Consider the following 15,729-nt stretch of genomic DNA (forward strand, 5'->3'; position numbering starts at 1 on the left):
AACCACAAGGAAAAACCCAGAATTGTGATACTTTATAGTTGTGTAACTTTGGCCAAGTTACTTAATCCCTGTGAGTCTTGGTTTCCTGTAATGAAATTAAAGTATTTGCCTCAATAATAAGAGCAGCATATATAGTAAAATTGGAAGGATATATAGATTAGCATGGCTCCTGCACAAGAATGACGTACAAATTTGTGAAGAGTTCCATATTTTTAAAGCTAAGCTCATGTATATTTATTAGATATTGTAAAATACCCCTTCATAAGAGTTTTCTAATTTATATTATCACCAAAATGTATACAAGTACCTGTTTCTGTCAGCTTTAATAACATTTGTAACAGTTTTTACTCTTAAACTAATTTTAGAGATGAGAAATTCTGTGTAATTGAAATTTGTATTTCTCAGATTAGGAGACCTAACATGTTTGCAATGTGTTTAAGGGCCATTTTTATATATATATATTTTTTGTAAATTTTCTGTTTAGCTTTTAAACTTATTTTACTATCATGACCCATTAACTTTTAAAGAATAAAATATTTAATTATCCAAATGACAAAAAAAAAAAATTCTTGTAAGAATTGATACAGTAGCATGGTTTTCATTTAAAGCCCTCTAATTCAAGGAGAAAACGTTTTCATTTTACATTTGGAAATCTGACTCTCGAAACTAACATGTATCAAACCCTTACTGTACGCTGGTAAAGAGGGTGATCAGATGAGCATTTATCGTGTTCCCTATTACATGCTGAACACTCTTTGTGTGTTTACATTTCACCTTTCCAGTGACCCTACAAAATAGGGTTATTACCCCCATTATGTGAATGAGGGAATTGAACTCACAAAGGTTAAATAACTTGCCCAGGTTCACACCAAGTTGGGAATTGAACCAAGGCCTTTCTGAGCACATAGTTGAAACTCCTTTCACTACCCTGCTCTGCCTCTTTGATTGTGAACAATGCCCATTTCTTTCTTTCTTTCTTTTTTTTTTTTTTCTTTTTTCTCTTTTCTTTTTATAGGCATACCTGTGGCAAATGGAAGTTCCTGGGCTAGGGGTCAAATCAGTGCTGCAGCTGCTGACCTGTGCTACAGCCATGGCATCACTGGATCTGAGCCACATCTGGGTCCTGTGCCCATAGCTCATAGCAATGCCAGATCCTTAACCCACTGAGCGAGGGCAGGGATTAAACCTGCATCCTCACAGAGACTATGTCAGGTTCTTAACCCAAAGAGCCACAACAGGAACTCCCAACAGTGCCCATTTCTTGCTCAACATGGTATATCTAAAATTTCCTACCAGTCAGTCATCTCAACCTTAGTAAAGTCCAAAGTAGCAATTCCTCTGTGGTGAGAGATAAAACTAGCTGCAAACCACGGGCAAACCAAGCCTCATCTTTTGGGGTTTTCCCAGGGTGGGAAATGCTTGCTTGCTCCAGGCCTAGGCTTCTTTTCTCTCAGCCTGTTAGATGACCAGGGTCATTGGCGTGTGTCATGTCATTGGAGTGGAAGGCAAGGAGGGGCCAGAAGGAGCCAAGTTCTGGGCATGAAACTTGCCCCCCATGACAGACAAAGCTTGGGAAGTGGATGGTAGAAGGTAGGAAGGCAGGCTAGACCCAGGAGTGTGGCAGAGTCAGTGGAGGAGTCTTCTAGCTGTCAACCCTGGTATTCTGGTCCATGGTTGGAACCCAAAGTGGAGGAAAGTGGTTGTGGGGAGGGAGGCGGGGGTATGGGTGTGGTGCAGGAAGGGGGTACTTGGAAACATCGAGTAAGAGTTCATCATCTTGGAAGTCTGGCTAACTATGATTAAGCCCTGTCTCTGAACAAGGTTCAGAGGGCTGCGCACAGAAAGGAGTCTGGCCAGAGCAAAACTAGGAAGCCTAAGGCTGCCCAGGAGGAACATATCATGACCTAGGGCAAGGTGTGCAGTTAGAAAGTGCATTCAATATTTTACTATTTTGCAGATACATATATGTAAAAGAAAATAATCTTATTGTGTTAAAATACGAAATAATGAAAGTCGATCTGGCAAAGTCTTTTTAGCTGGTGAGGGTGTACAGAAACTAGAGTCTAGCTAAAAACTATTAGTTCTCCTTTGCACATTAGTGACTTTCAAGGGGGTTGTGAAATTTTTATGTTAAAAAAAAGAGGGTGTCAGTTTCAATTTTGAGAAGTGCTTGGAAAGTAGATGAGAAATGAGTCCAGTTCTGGGGATAGGCTCTATTGCCCCCAACGGCAGTGAGTTAGCCTGGGACTTCTCTCCATTTGCTTTACTTTATTCATTCATTCATTCATTTCTATTTTTTATTTGTTTGTCTATTTTATTGGTGCAGCAATAATTTCTTATATCTATTCCAAGGCGGAACTAAAGAAATATGTGTATTTGGTCCAGTAATCTTACTAATGTTCAGGCCTGATCTTTAAATCTTGTCATTATAATTAAATCTCTGTCTGGAATCCAGGGGGAGTTGACAATGCTGTTCTTTGATGCCCTTTGTGTAGTTCTTGGCAGGGAGTTATTATTTTAATATACACATTAAAAGTTACTCTCCAGGTGTTCTCTAACTTGGCTGAGAACCAAATAAGAAACTAAACTTCTATTCCAGCAGGGACTTTGGAGTTATAAGAAAAGTATTTTTTCTCACCAGGAAAAGAGAGATAATTTTCTACACTCAGTAGAATATTAAGTTTTAGAATCTTATTCCCTGGAGAGCTTTAAGGATCTGACAGATGCACCAGATCTGTGCTGTCCGTGAGTTCAGTGAGGACCAGTTGATCTTTGGTGACGGGGAATGGTTGGGGTTACTCTTTCAGTCTTTGGGTTCTACAATGAAATGAAGATTCACCAGGACTATTTCTAGGTTATTTAAATGTAATACCATGTAAATTGTTATAATATATAAATATAAAACACTTATAAAATCAGATGTGCAACATTTTGAACATTTTCTGTTACTAAGACTTTAATGCTTAAAAGACTTTAAATAAGTAAAACAAGATTTTTCCCTTAAATTGAAGGAAAAAATAACAGAGAGACAAAGAAGGAGGAAATGGAGGAAGAAAAGAAGTGAGGGGTCCTAGGTTTATATAGCTGCACAAAGGACAGGAATAAAGTTATCACTGATTTAAGACATTAATTGAGTATCTTTTCATATGCCTATTGGCCATCCATATGTCTTTTTGGAGAAATGTCTATTTAGGTCTTCTGCCCTTTTTCAATTGGATTATTTGGTTTTTTGTTGTGGAGTGGTATGAGTTGTTTGTATATTTTGGAAATTAGACCCTTGTCAGTTGCATCATTTGCAAAGATTAACATTATTTTTGATCTTGCTGGTTCTAGCAGTCATTACTGATTATGAAGATAATCCAAATGAGTGACTGTATAACCATTTAATGAATATGGTGATTAATCTTTTTCAATGAAAGATTTGTGCACGTATATGCCCAGCAGTGGAATTGATGGATCATATGGTAGCTCTATATTTAGTTTCCTGAGATACTTCCATACTGCTTTCCATAGTGGTTGTACCAATTTACATTCCTACCAACAGTGGGGGAGGGTACCTTTTTCTCTACACCCTTATGTTCATTGCAGCACTATTCACAATAGCCAAGGCATGGAAACAACCTAAATGTCCATCAACAGATGAATGGATTAAGAAGATGTAGTACATATATGCAATGGAATAGTACTCAGCCATAAAAAAGACAAACTAATGCCCTTTGTAGCAACATGGATGGATCTAGAGATCCTCATACTAAGCGAAGTAAGCCAGAAAGAGAAAGACAAATACCATATGATGTCACTTATTTGTGGGATCTAAAATATGGAACAGATGATCCTATTTAAAAACAACAAACACAAAACAGAAACAAATCATGGCCAAGAAGAGCATACTTAGGGTTTTCAAGGGGGAAAGGGAAGGGAGTGGAATGGATGGGCATTTGGGGGGTTTTTTAGATGCAAACTGTTGTATCTGGAATGGATGGGCAATGGGATCCTACTATACAGCATAGGGAAATATGTGTGATTGGGTCACTTTGTTGTACACTAGAACTTGAAAAAACATTGTAAATCAACTATACTTTAATAATAGTAATAAAATTAAAAAAATATGGTCATTAAAATTTTTAAATTCAATTTATTTAAGCCCCCCCAAATCTACCCATTTCTTTTATTCTCCTTTTCCCTTTGCCTTTTGTAACCACCAATCTGTTCTCTGTTACTTATGAACTTGAGTTTTTGTTTTTGCTTTTTTCTCATGTTCCATATAAAAAAGGTCATATGCTATTTGTCTTTCTATTTTACTTAGAAATAGGCTTATTTCTAACTTATTTTACTTAGCATAAGTGGTCCATCATGTTATTGCATATGGCAAGATTTTTATTCTTTTTATGGCTGAATAATAGTCCAGTGTGTGTGTGTGTTTGTGTGTGTTTGCATGCGTGTGTGTGTGCGTGTGTGTGTATAGATCACAATTTCTCTATTCATTCTTCCACTGATGGATATTTAAAGTTGTTTCAGTATCTTAGCTATTGCAAATAATGCTGAAATTAATGGGGGGGTGCAGCTATCTTTTCAATTGAGTGTCTTTGTTTTCTTTAGATAAATACCCAGAAGTGGAATACTAGATCATGTGGTAGTTTTATTTTTAGTTTTATAAGGAACTTCCATACTGTTTTCATGGTTGTACCAATGTGCATTTCTACTAACAGTGCCCAAGAGTTCCCTTTTCTCTATGTCTCAGCCAACACTTGTTATTTTTTGGTGTGTGTGTGTGTGTGTGTGTGTGTGTGTGTGTGTGTGTGTGATGATAGCCAATCTGATAGATGTGAGGTGATATCTCACTGTGGCTTTGATTGGCATTTCCATGGGGATTAATGATGTTGAGCATCTTTCCATATACCTTAGCCATCTGTATGTCTTTGGAAAAATGTCTTTTCTGAGAAGGATTTTTTAAATCAGGTTGTTTGGGATTTTTTTCTATTGAGTTGTATGAGTTATTCTGTAAATTTTGGGTATTAGCTCCTTATTGGATATATGATTTGCAATTATTTTCTCCTGTTCAGTAGGTTGCCTTTCCATTTTGTTGATGGTTTCCTTTGCTGTGCAGAAGCTTTTTAGTTTGATGTAGTCCCATTTATTTATTTTTTCTTTTGTTATTTTTGCTTCTGGTATCATATTCAAAAAATAAGCTGGTATCAAGGAGCTCACTGCCTATGTTCTCTTATAGGAGTTTTGTGGTTTCAGGTCTTAGGTTCAAGTCTTTAATCCATTTTTAGTTAATGTTTGGCATGGGTGGTATAAGGTAGTATCCGGCTTCATTCTTTTACATGTGGCTGACCAATTTTCTCAATACCATTTATTGAAAAGACCGTCCTTTTCCCATTGTATATTCCTGGCTCCTTTGTTGTAAATTAATTGACCATGAATGCATGGGTTTTTTCTGGGCTCTCTGTTCTGTTCCATTGACCTGTGCCATTTGCTTTACTTTAATTCAGTGAGCATTTTGTGAAAACCTACTACGCAATAGGCATTATGTTGAGTGCCATTGATCTAACCGTGAATATGATCATTTTCTGTTCCTAAGAAGTTTGTGATTTAATTGAACAGTAGAGGTATGTTGACAGATTATCACAATAAATTAATTCACCCTTAGTAGGGGAGATAAATAATAAATAAATGATGTATGAGGGCCCCCACCTCCCCTCACCGGCAACCTCCCTTCCAGGGAGAAAATTTGGATCCACATATACTGAAATGTAGTTACACTTCATAAACATTTGGAGTCACTATCCTAGCTGTGCTTGGGCCTTTGATGTGTTCCCCTAAGGTATAGGTCTCATTGGTGTTATACCTCTTCCCCAGGCATTCAGGCTCCAAATTTTCCTGCAGTCCATAATAATAATAATAATGGTATTATATCAGTCAGGTTAGATTCCTATTCTTTTCTGATTGACTGTAGATGATGAACTAGTCTTTTCACTTGTTCCCACATCCTTTGTCAATGGCCTTCTCCCAGCTGTGACACCCTCATTCCACATACCCATCTCATGTTCCATCCCTTAGGCTTTTAATTAATCACTGTATGTTGCCCTATCCAAGATTCTATCAATGAAAAGACCTACCGTTATTTTATATACTAATAAAGAAAAAATGCCCAAGATGAAGAATATTGGGAGACCCCCATAGAAAGCTGAGACACCGGAGTTCCCGTCGTGGCGCAGTGGTTAACGAATCCGACTAGGAACCATGAGGTTGCGGGTTCGGTCCCTGGCCTTGCTCAGTGGGTTGGGGATCCGGCATTGCCGTGAGCTATGGTGTAGGTTGCAGACGTGGCTCGGATCCCGTGATGCTGTGGCTCTGGCGTAGGCCGGTGGCTACAGCTCCAATTGGACCCCTAGCCTGGGAACCTCCATATGCCACGGGAGCGGCCCTAGAAAAGGCAAAAAGACAAAAACAGAAACCACAACCAAAAAACCAAAAAAAAAAAAAAAAAAAAAAAAAGAAAGCTGAGACACCAAAGAGCCACACGATCAATACAGAGGTAAACAAGAAATAAACTTACCACACAGAAACAGCAAAAAAATCTTGCATGCCTCAGTGTTGGCACCAGTGGAGAGAAGGTGAGAAACGTCTCATCTGAGAAATTAAATGACCAACTGGCACTCATACAAGTGATCTAAATTCACACTGCTTGTGTGGCCCACATACTCTCAATCTGAGAATTTAATTTGGAGTGGTGTTACACTAACCAGGAGAAGCAAAAGTAAATTCTCTCAACTGAGATTCTCACTGCCCATATGATGGCCCACAAACTCTAGCAATAATCAAAATCAGTGCATTCTAATGCGACCAAAGATTACTGGACATCTGGTAGATGTCACTGTGTAAGGATCTAGACTATAGTTTCTTTCCTGTAAGTTTAAATTATGAAGGTAATATTTTGTCTATTGTGACCATTCCAAAATTACAGATGGAGAAACCAAGGTTTACATAGCACATCAACCATGGCCCTGAGGTGCTCATTTAGGGTTCCCCAAAGCTACTTCTTTTTCCCTGAAAGATTACAACTTGAGTTTGTCCAGCATCTTAGGCCCTTTCTAAAATGAGGGTGGGCTAGATGGTAAAGTATCATGAGGCCATCTACAGATGTGAAGATAAGCTGCTGGCTCCATGACTTGTACTATTGACAGAACCTCCCTTGAGACTAACTCTGGGCTCTATAACTGGAAGTTAAATGTGCTGGTAAAGGTTTTGAGAGGAACCACTAAAACTATTATAAAAGAGGAATTAGGTAGGAAGGGTAAAATTCTGTTATTTCTTTACTTTTTTTTCTTTTCTTTTTTAACCAAAAGGAATTCCAGAGACCATCTAGCCCAGTTCTTCAGGCCATCTGGCAGGGCTGCTATCATATCAGATTTTTGCATTGCTCAACCTTTTGCATAAACTCTGGTTAAATGCTCTCTCTTCAGAGAAATCCCCTTGATTATCTCATCTATCATAACCTGCCAACAACTCAAGATGCTTAATCCTTTATTCTGCTTCTTGTATGTATGTGTTTTTTTAGGGCCACACCCACGGCATATGGAAGTTCCCAGGCTAGGGGTCCAATTGGAGCTGTAGCTTCTGACCTACACCACAGCCACAGGAATGCCAGATCTGGACCACATCTGCAACCTACACCACAGCTCAGGGCAATGCCAGATCCTTAACCCTCTGAGCAATGTCAGGGATTGAACCCGCGTCCTCATGGATACTAGTCGGATTCTTTAACACTGAGCCATGACAGGAACTCTTTCTGCTTCTTTTAATCATAGCAATTATCACTCTCTGATACTGTCTGGAGTGATTATTCACTTTCTTTTTTGCCCATCTATCCTACTAGAATATTAGGACCTTGTTCAACCAGCTCCATAAACCCAGAGCCAGAACAATACCCCTAAAATTAAAACTCAAAAATATTTGTTGAATGGCTGAACAGTACATGACTCAATAAAGAAAATAAGGACAGGAGCTGTAATTATTTCAATTACAGACCAATAAAATGCCATATCAGGTTTAGACTAGGTATTAAATGATTTGTTTTCTCTGAGGAGATAGCTGTAATATTTCTGTATCACAGCTCTTAGCATAGTGCCTGCCATTTACAAGGCCCTCAGTAAATGTTTGCTCAATGAAAGAATGTGTGTCATATACTCCTTAATGATGAGCTGCTTTAATTATCTGAAAACAGTGAAAAGGCTAGGAATGGAATTCAGGGGACTTTTAGGGAAGAAGAAGAGATTCAAGATGTCATGGTTGTTTATGTTCCTCTTGTTAAAGAAACAAGGAACGTTATAAAATCTTCCAGGAGGGCTTCAAAAATCAGAGCACATTCCCTTGACTGGGGTGCCTGTGCATCTGCCCCAGAATGAGGGATAAACCAACTGGTCTTTCCAGCATCTTCCTGCCTTGTGATATTCTGAATTATTATTGGACACTGAAAAACTACTCGTTTGTCATTCAGCAAGCATTTACAAAGTGCCTCTAAGTGCCAGAGAAGAGCCAGGATCCTTTGGTTGCAAGTGACAGGACCTCAATTCATACAATTTTTTTTTAATGGAAATGCACATAAAGGATGCTGGGTTTTCTCCCAGAACAACCAAGCCACAAAATGGACAGGGAAGTACCAGACTCCAGGAAACTAAATACGGTGTATATTCTTTCTCTACCTTTTCCCTTCTTCCTGGTGTTGTCTTTTTCCTTCTCCTTCTGCAGATGCCTATTTCCACGTAGTGGAAAACCTGACCACAGGCATCTTCTAAACTTTATGGCTTAAAGCTTTTGGCCACTGTGGTTCCAAGCTGAAAAATCCAAGGGAAGGCACCTAGCACAACTTGGAAGGGCACCCTTTCAAATCAAGCCATCAATTATGACCATTAGGATGAGATTAAATAAGAACTCTGTAAAGATACAGTGTGTCCAGAGAGACAGTTTTCAAAGGAAGTGGGTGGGGCTGAGCAGGTGATAACCATATATACTCACCATGGCTGGGCACTGTGTTGGACACTGGTCAAAGATGACTCAGCCTTTATACCTAAGGCCAAGGTGTCATCAGCTACTGCTCTATACAAAAATGCAGGAAGTCTGAATGAGGTGCTGTGTTTGGAAACAGCTGAGATTGGCATCGCTCTAAGAAGGCTGCCTTTCTTTCTTTCTTGGCAAAAGGCACATCCTGTCTCTCTGGTTCAGAAGGTTGACCTGTTCTTTGGAGCTAGTGATGACTGTGGAGGTAAAGGTGATTGTTAAGGAACTGGTTTGTCAACACTTGGGAATCTGGAAAAAAGGTCATTCTGACACTCCTGGGGATGAGCATGAGCAGGTAGAGTAGACGAAGAGAAGGAGAGAAAGAAAAGGGAGAGAAAACAAGAGAAGAGTGTAGTTAATGGAGTGAATGTAAATTTAATGTAAAATTAACTCCAAATCGTACTTCCTCAGAGCTCTCAATGTCTTCTCCATTGAAGAATGAGAAAGATAGGCTCTCCTGAAAACTCCTGAGACTGTAAAGCTTTCTGGTCTGGGACTCTCTGATCACAGACTGTCCCTTCTACTCTGAGGCTCTGCCTGCTCAGTGCCTCCCGCAGAGCAGTGCCTGGTTGGAAAGGGGGTATGAAACTGAATGAGCTATTTATGGCCCTGCTTTGTTTCCATGACAACTGATCCTCAAGCATTGCATTTAGGCCCCTGTAATTCACACCTTCCCAAGGAAGAATCTGTATGTTTGGGGAAGGGATGAAATTGGCTTATAGTCACATAGCTGGGCTTTTCAGAAATTCTCCAAGGGGATGACATTTCATTTAGAGATATTTCTGTTTTCAATGCTTAAAGAAACAGTAATTCTTTTTAAATGATTTGAAATCAAAATTCTTCACTTGCCCCATTAGAAAGTGGCCACAACCCAAGAACTCCCAAAAAGGCCTATAAGAACAGCACAGGCTAGAGTATGCCTTGTTAATTGTTAGATGGGAAAGTAGGAGGACGTGACGCATGGGTGGCAGCTGGCTCAGCCAGATAGCCCAAGTCAAGAACCATCTCTCCTCTCCCTAAACCAGAGTGACCATTTGCAGAACTGGAGCATTTCAGAGGAAGAAGTGTCTTAAGATATCCTGCAAGTCAAGAGACACAGGTGTCAAGAGTCACAGAGACAGAGGTGTCCAGGGACATACAGATGGCAAACATCCATATTGTAAGAATTTCAGAGACTGACTCTGAGTCTCTCCATTAGGCTTGAAGGAAGAGGCCATGACCTAACCATCCCCCTATATCTAGCCAGCATGGTGCCTGGCACAGAGCAGGTACTCAGTAAGTTTTGATTGACTGAATGAAAGTAATATTTGATATTTGCAAGCATATCTCAGGAGCTATACACAATCTGGCACTTCCTAAGAACACCAAACTTGCTCTCTAGAAATGAAGTAATTGGAGTTTCGGTTGTGGCTCAGCAGTAATGAACATGACTAGTATCTATGAGGATGTCAATTTGACCCCTGGCCTTGCTTAGTGGGTTAAGGATCTGGTGTTGCTGTGAGCCGTGGGATGTCACAGACACAGCTCAGATCAAGCATTGTTGTGGTATAGGCCGTGTGTATACCAGCAGCTGTAGCTCTGATTTGACCCCTCGCCTGGGAACTTCCATATACTGCAGGTGAGGCCTCCCCCCCAAAAAAAAGAAATATTTTTAAAATTGTTTAAATTATCCCTCATTCAGTGCTGATTGATGTGTCTTAATTGTGCTCTGTGTTAACTAGGAATTTGTTTCCCAAAAACTGGCCCTAAGGGAAATAGAAGAAATTAGTTCTCTCTCTAAAGGAGGAACAACTCATTCTGGAATTCAGAAACTGAGCTGCGGGTAGGAGTTCCTGTGGATTCCCAGCAAAGCTCAAGATTGAAATAAAGAGAAATGCCTTGCCAGTTATCTTTACTAAGGGACCATGAAACCACTGTAGAAAGGTAGAAACAGAGTCTACTCAGCATGGAATTCTCTGTGGTTTCCTTCCTATTTGTAACCCCCCTAGACCTTCTATAATCGAAAGCTGGGTTTTTCACAAAGTCAGACTTCTTGTTTGTGTGTGTGACACTGGCTTAACAACAAAGAAAAAATAAGCTCTGAGAACTGACATTTGCTGATGAAGACCAACAAGAGAAGGCGTGTTTATAGCTTAGTGGCTGAGAGCAGGGGCGCTGGTGGCAGCCTGCCTAGATTTGTACCCTGATACTACACCTTCCTGCCGCCACACGGCTTTGGGCAAGACCGTTGTGAGACTGAAATGCATTGTATCAAGAGAAGTGCTCAAAATATGCCTGGCACATGATAAGTAATCAATATTGATAAATCTTACTGTTATATTATTTTTAAATGCTTCCTAAGCCACAATTTTAATAAGGCCATTCTGCTGCTTAAAATACTTCAGTGGCTCCTTGATTTCCCTAGATGAACTGCAAGTTCTTCAGTATGGCTGCAGACTATTCTGGGGCTGGCTTCCATTTATCCATCCCCTGCCTCTCCTCCCTGATCAAACCCTAAGCTCCAGCTTTACTTCGAGCTCTTTGAAGTGCTTTGTCCTCCTACCACATGTTCTCTTTCTTCTGCAGAAACACCCTTTCCCCACTATTCCCCAGGTAGAATCTAATTGTCTTTAAACTAGCTCAGATCTCTCTCCTCTTCCAGGAGGTTCCCCCTAGCGTAACAGTGTGGCTTAGGAACCCCTCCCAAAAGCTCTTCTATCCCCTTCTTCTACTTTATCACATTCCTAATGTACTCAGCACACATCTTTCCTTCTTCCCCTTCATGGACTATGTGCTCCTTTGTGAAAAGAAGTGGCGTCTTATCCAATATATCCTCAGCATGTATCACAGAGCAAGTATACCCAAAAATGCTTGGTATCTTAAGAACAGAGGTGGTTTACACATGAAATATCCTAGAAAAACCAGCAAGGTTCAAGAACTGAAGCCCAGAAGAGAGACAAATAGAGAAAATCTGTAATTCCCTCAACCCTCTACTCACTCCTGCATTCTCCCATTTGCAGGCCTGGGATTCACTCCTTTTTATTTTCCATTCTCAAGTCCCCCTTAAGAGAATGCCAGGAGTTACCTTCTCTGATGACACAGGTCTTTGAGAGTTACCTGAGCCTACTTTCTTTCCTGTGAACAACCACAGCAGCAACTCTGATCCTCAACGGAAATTCAGAGCAGTCACGGTTTCGGGTCCTTTTAAGCTGATTTTGTGTCTTAGAGGTAAGAGATCCAAGGCTTTCCATTATCTAGACAATGCAGAGCCTATATTTTGGACTAGCCAGTACTGAATAAATAATAAGCACTTGCTTTTCCCTTTTCTAAGAGTCTATGAGAGCCACAATTAATCCTTTAAATGCTCCTGTTACACATTGGTTAGGGAAGTGACAGCTCAAGGTCATTCATCAGGTCAGCAACAGAACTGGGAGGTACAAGGGTCATACAATGCAAGCCAGTCTCTTTTTTCCTGTGGCATCTTTCATTCTGGACACAGAACTATGGAATTAAAATCAGAACAGGGGGCAAGCTAATGAGGAAATTATATGTTTGAACAAGGTTTTAAAATAAACAAATGATAAATAAAATTTAATGGGATCCCTATGAACCTATTCCCAGCAGTCTGGAAAGCACTAACAAAAGCAATTACCCCAAGTTATCCCAGGGAATTACCCTACTGTGTTCATTTCATTGGCATGAAGGAAAAAAAAAAAAAAAAAAAAAAAAAAAAAAAAAAAAAAAAAAAAACAAACAAACCCCAAGGCTCTAGTGTAAGGATTAGGAGAAGAGAAAGAGGAAGAAAAGTATTTCTAAAGAATCAGGGCTTTGATTTTTCTGCCATTTAGCAAAGATTTTATTTTAAGATGAATTGGTTACAAGCTTCTGAAATATCTTTCTTAGGATATTGGTTCAGGGCAAGTGGAAGAGACTTTAACGTATTTGGATCTCAAGTGTGAATAGACCCAAAGCTTTCTACCTGTCTCTGCTATAGAGAGAAAACTGGTCAGGGAGCTTCTCAAAGTTAATGAAGTCTCTTCTAGTCCAGAAAGCATATGTCGCTTATCTTTATAGCTCTCATTCTACTACAAGGTCTGCCATTGAGCAGATGCTCAGCAAATTTTGCTGAAAAAGTTGTGAATGCATAGCATGTTTAGCAAAGGAATCATAGTCTTTTATTTTTAGTTCTCAAAGAAAAAGGAGCCCTGATTTGTAGCATTTGCCAATTTCTGTGGTGTAAATACTCCAGCATTTACCACTTTCAGCAAGGTTACTTTCACATTACCAAGGGCTTAACAACAAACCCATAAAATTTCTAAAAATTTAATAATTTGTTATTGTGACCAGTAGAAGCCAACTCCAGAACAACCAGGGTTGTGATGGTATAATCTTGGCAGCCTGTGTATACAAAGGCAGGGAAGTGCTGAGGTTTTCAGTATATTTAGCCCTTGGGGTTGAGTGGGGGAAGGCGGGTTCTATAGAAAGCTAGAAATGCCTTGAGAACAGAAATTCTGCATTGCGATGAGGCCTCTGCATAGGAAAGCACATCGGTCATGTCCTGGGGGAACTGCCAAGGGCCAGACCCCTGAGTGGATGGGGGAAGGTGAGAACCAGGCCAGCAGGGCTCTTTAAAGCACATGCCTCCCCCTACCTCACAATCAGACGTCACTGAAAAGACAGCTCTCAGCCTCCTCGTCTATTCCCAGATTTAGTTCGACATCACTCACCTCAGTCTACTTTTTATGTGTCCCTTGGTCCTACTCTTGGTCTTCCTTGCATTCGCTGCACTATTATTCTTGTGCTCCTTTCCTAAGATCTTCCTTTGGAATCATCCTGCTTGTCTAGGTCAGCGCCACTCAGTTTAGCGTAAGAGGTATCACAAAATCTGAGAAGTCAAGTGGTCAGACCCGTTCGTTCACTTACTGGCTATGTGACTTTGGGAATGTGACTTGACGTCTTTAAGCCCCAGCTTCCTCATCTGCATCCCCATTTTATGAGTGTTGCAAGGCAAAAATGAGAACATTCATGACAAATTCCTAGCAAATATCTTGGTGGCAGATGCTTAAATATGTTACTCTTCTCAACATTACGTCTATCCTTGACATTTGTGTTGTTATCAGTAGAAGTGAAGTTTCCAGGGCACGTCTATGGGGTGATGCCCCCATTCCAGCCCCCGCCCACCTTTCCTCCAGAGGTTCCCATGGCCAAGGTCCCCGAGCAAAGTGTTGATAAAATGCTTAATGTGAAAAGATGCAGTGAAATCAACGCCAAACCTACTTTCAAGCTTAGAACCATATAAAAGTCTGTCCTTTGAGATGCCCTGCAAGTTTGTCTTGGTTAAGAAAACCCTTAATGACTTTTTGATTTTTCTTGTGCTGTGCTTTGTTATTGCTAACATACAAGTCTGTCTAGAAAACACACTTCTTTTTAAAAAATTTACCCTGGATGAACACTGATTTCTTGGCCTGTAAAATGAATAATGACCATTGTAACAATGTTGGGAATGAAGTAGTTTTATAGTTTGTTTCTTCTCTAAGAAGCTGAAATAGGGATAGGCAAGATGGCTTGGTACCGCTTTTAATTAAAGATCAGTATGGAGTCCTGCTTGAAAGCCCTACCTTTTTTCGCTTCCCTCCATTTATTCTGGGGAAATAGCCAAGCTCCTGAAATAGGGCAGATGCTGGTTGGATTTGTCAGGTCTGGATGCCCTTGAAACTGCAGCTGAACTCATCTGTCAGGATCAGAGGTTTGAGCTTAACTTCAAGGTCAAAAGTGTTTTTGAATTTTCCAAGATCCATGAAAAGAGATTCCATGTATGCAGTCATATGCTGCCTGATATGTCAGGAAGTGAAACTATCTGTTCTAGGTACTCTGACAACAGACTTTATAGGCGTATGAAAAATCTGGAGAAGGCAGGAGAGGCTGGGAATAAAGGCCAAGAGGAGTACTTGGGGTTTTCCACTGGGCAGGAAAAGTCACTGCTCAGGGTCAGCAGTGTTAGGGCTCCTGACAGCGCCATTACCGTTGTGTTCTACTCCATCCAAAGCTTATCCCTGTCCTCCTTCCCAAAGCCCTCCCTCTAATTCTCACCCTCCTTCCCCTTACCCTGCAGACTTTTTCAGTGTTCAATTTCAGAATGGTTGAGAGGGGACTACATTTGGCAAAAAATTCCTACAGGCTTTGCACAGGTGTCTGTATTCCATTTCCATCAGATAGTTACTTTGTCACATGTTGGATCCTGCCTGTTGCTGTAAGGGCAGCACGGAGCTGATCCAATATTCCCACTGTCATCATTAAGTCCTCAGCCCTGCCCTTGATCAGTGAATCTGGATTTTTCAAGTTCAAATTCAATTTTCTGAAGAACCTTAAGAATCATGACCTGCAGAGGTAGAAGGGGAAGGTCCAGAGATGGAAAGTCCTCAGAGGTCATCTTGCCCAATGCCAGAAGCCCCAGCCCACTTACAGCATTCCTCACAGGGTTGCTGGCCTTTGGTTAAACACCAGATGACAGAGGTTGCCTCTTTAGAAGGAAAAAGAATGCGTGGGAAACAGGAATGAAAAGGAGACTAACCTTTCGTACAGATTTTTTTTTTTTATTCTTTTTGAATTTCATCCTGTTGCATTTATTACCTATTCAAAAAAAAAAAAAAAGCAAATTAGATATTTTGAAAATGTCAGTGTGAGGAA

The 15,729-nt window shown here is 40.3% G+C and overlaps 1 long non-coding RNA gene and 1 pseudogene across 1 annotated transcript in view; one reads left to right on the forward strand and one right to left on the reverse strand.

The window, feature by feature from the left end:
• The window catches only part of LOC146400117 (uncharacterized), a 32,673-nt gene extending 18,699 nt beyond the window's left edge, over window positions 1-13,974 (reverse strand). Inside the window, exon 1 of the long non-coding RNA XR_014816240.1 lies at window positions 13,770-13,974. This is a non-coding gene — a long non-coding RNA (uncharacterized LOC146400117). The remainder of the gene's footprint in view (window positions 1-13,769) is intronic.
• Window positions 114-214, forward strand: LOC146400118 (U6 spliceosomal RNA; annotated as a pseudogene).
• Window positions 13,975-15,729: the final 1,755 nt, after the last annotated feature.

The sequence above is a fragment of the Sus scrofa genome, chromosome 9 (genome assembly GCF_054392235.1).
Source record: "Sus scrofa isolate SSC_HxYL_T2T_F1_AM1 chromosome 9, Sscrofa_HxYL_maternal_Yorkshire_Landrace_v2.0, whole genome shotgun sequence".
Taxonomy (NCBI): Eukaryota; Metazoa; Chordata; class Mammalia; order Artiodactyla; family Suidae; genus Sus; species Sus scrofa.